The following is a 2,894-nucleotide window of genomic DNA, read 5'->3' on the forward strand; positions in this document are numbered from 1 at the left end:
GAGACAGAGAGAGAGACAGAGAGAGAGAGAGAGAGAGAGACACACAGAGAGAGCGAGAGCTAATGCTGAAAAATTCAAAGAAAACATGAGCAGCTCTGCAATACTAAAAATGCTAGACAACTTTATGTCCACAGATTTCACTCCAAATACTAATGGAATAAACTCAGCAATCTAACATTAAACAACAAAACAAACATAGAATAAACAAACAAAAAAGACCAAAACCCACTGGACATGATTATAACAACATCAGAAATAACAGAGCACATTAAAAATCTTAAATTAAAGAAGGTATGTGGACAAGACAACATCAGCAATGAAATGCTCAAAATCAGCAGCCCTTAAATAATTCAAGCTCTGGCAAAATTATTCAATCTGATCTTCCCTGAGACCTGGTCTGAAGGACTGATCACACCTATATATAAAAAAGGAGATAAATTCGATCCCAGTAATTACTGCGGCATTAGTGTGGGCAGTAACCAAGCAAAGCTTTTCTGCAATATAATAAACAGCCGCATAGTGACATTCCTCACAAGACACAACATCCTAAATAAATCACAAATTGGCTTTTTACCAAAACAACGTACATCCGACCACATCTATTCTCTCCACACTCTAATCAACAAAAATCTAAAGGGCAAGCAAAGAAAAATATTTACATGTTTTATTGATTTAAAAAAAAGCTTTCTACTCTATTTGGCATGAAGGTTTACTATACAAATTATTACAAATTGGCATTGGTGGAAAAACATTCGATATTATACAATCCATGTACAGGAACAGTAGACGTGCGGTCAAACTGGGGAATCTCAGAACAGTGTTCTTCCAGCAGGGTCGTGGAGTGAGGCAGGGATGCAGTCTGAGCCCAACACTGTTTAACATCTACATCAACGAGCTGGCAGAAGCTCTGGACCGCTCCGGCAGCATCCCGGGCCTCGCTCTGCACGACTCTGAAGTCAAATGCCTGCTGTATGCAGACGACCTGGTTCTGATGTCCCCCACGGCCGAGGGTCTCCAGCACAGCCTGGCCCTGCTGGAACAGTACTGTGAGGAATGGGCACTGACGGTCAACCTGGACAAAACCAGGGTCATGGTGTTCCAGAAGAAGGCCAGGTCTCAGAGAAGCAGATACCAGTTCAGTTACAGAGGAGAAGTCCTAGAGCACAGCAGCAGCTACACTTACCTGGGCATCGAGATCTCAGCATCAGGGGGCTTCAGTCTGGCTGTGATGAGAGGGCCCGGAGGGCTTTTTATGCCATAAAATCATGGTTTGGCCAATTAAAATGACCAATTAAAACATGGATCAAATTAGATCACGCAATCATTAAACCAATTCTACTATACAGGAGTGAAATTTGGGGACCAGTATTAAAGTTTGAAAACTGGGATAAAAGTTTAATAGAAAGAACACAATTGGAATTTGCAAAAAACATTCTAAGGCCACACCGCAGACATGTTGCTTCAGACAAGCACGTGCAGGTCGCGGTTTCTGTTTGCGTCATCACAACATTTCGGCCGTATTGTTTCGGTGATAAAAGTCTTTCGGCCGAAAACCGAAAATGCACTTTTGGGCGAAAATTTTCGGTGGCCGAATATTCGGTGCATCCCTACAAAAATCTGAAGTATAATTATGATGAAAACGAATTTGACCTCCAAACCAAACTGCAGTGTTATTCGGCCCTAAATAGAACCACCAAATTGGCAAATTACTTGTCAATCAAACAATTAAAAGAAAGACAAATCCTTTCAAAATATCGACTCAGCGACCACGACTTAGAAATAGAGAAAGGAAGATATAAAAAATCCTGGATACCGAGAGAACAGCGACTATGCAAGCACTGTGACTTAAATCAAACAGAGGATGAGAAACACTTTCTTCTTGTCTGCCCCAAATACACCACTACAAGACAAATATTCTTTCCACAATTTGAAGTATTGAATTGTTCATGTTCTTCTCTGGATGACTCAGTGAAACTACGTTATATACTCTAATTATTAATATTAGAAATACTATCTGCTGTTGCTATTTTTATTTTATTGTATTCATTTTTCTCTTATTTATTACTCATTTTTTGTCATTTTACTTTGATGGTGTAATCATATTCTGTATTGTACACATCTAAAATGCTTTGGCAATACTGTAACACAAATGTCATGCCAATAAAGCACCTTGAACTTGAGAGAGCGAGAGAGCGCGAGAGAGAGAGAGCGAGAGAAGAAATGGGTTTGTACCTCTATTCCTGTTTTTTCTCTTTATTTCTGCACTTGGTCAGAACTATGTGTTTGTTTGCTCCATGTTGTTGATGTGGCGTCCTTCTTCAGAACTTTCTAAAATTTCATATCCTTCTGTACATGTTTTTTATGTTACTGCGTTTCTATATATATATATTATAGTAAAAATATGACATTAATATAAAAAATATTTACTAAAATAATACTATATTAGCATTATTTTAGTAAAAACGTAGGTAAATATTGTTTCTTTTTTTTTTTACTTTGTCTTTTTTATTCCTATTGTTATTGGTCCTTTTGTTCATTTAACAAAACGTCACTGTTTTAATTCTTACATTAAACATTTTGAATCATCTTAAGTGAGTATGTGGTGGACTGATATAATTGAATAGAATCACCATTTTAAGCCATTTATAAGCAAATGCGTAAATACCAAGATATACGAAATGCCCCAAAAAATTTTAAAATACCAAGCTATAATTGTTTAGCAATATCACCCAGCCCTAAAACACACCCAAACTCATAAATCTGCTTAAGAGTTCACTTAAGAGTTTTGTTTTTCTGTTAGCAAATATTTAGCATATTCGTTTTCCTCAGCTATATATATATATATCGAGTCAGTAGCTCAAACACACACACACACACACACACACACACACACA

The sequence above is a fragment of the Sinocyclocheilus grahami genome, unplaced genomic scaffold, assembly GCF_001515645.1.
Source record: "Sinocyclocheilus grahami isolate Dianchi unplaced genomic scaffold, SAMN03320097.WGS_v1.1 scaffold708.1, whole genome shotgun sequence".
In the NCBI taxonomy this organism is placed as follows: Eukaryota; Metazoa; Chordata; class Actinopteri; order Cypriniformes; family Cyprinidae; genus Sinocyclocheilus; species Sinocyclocheilus grahami.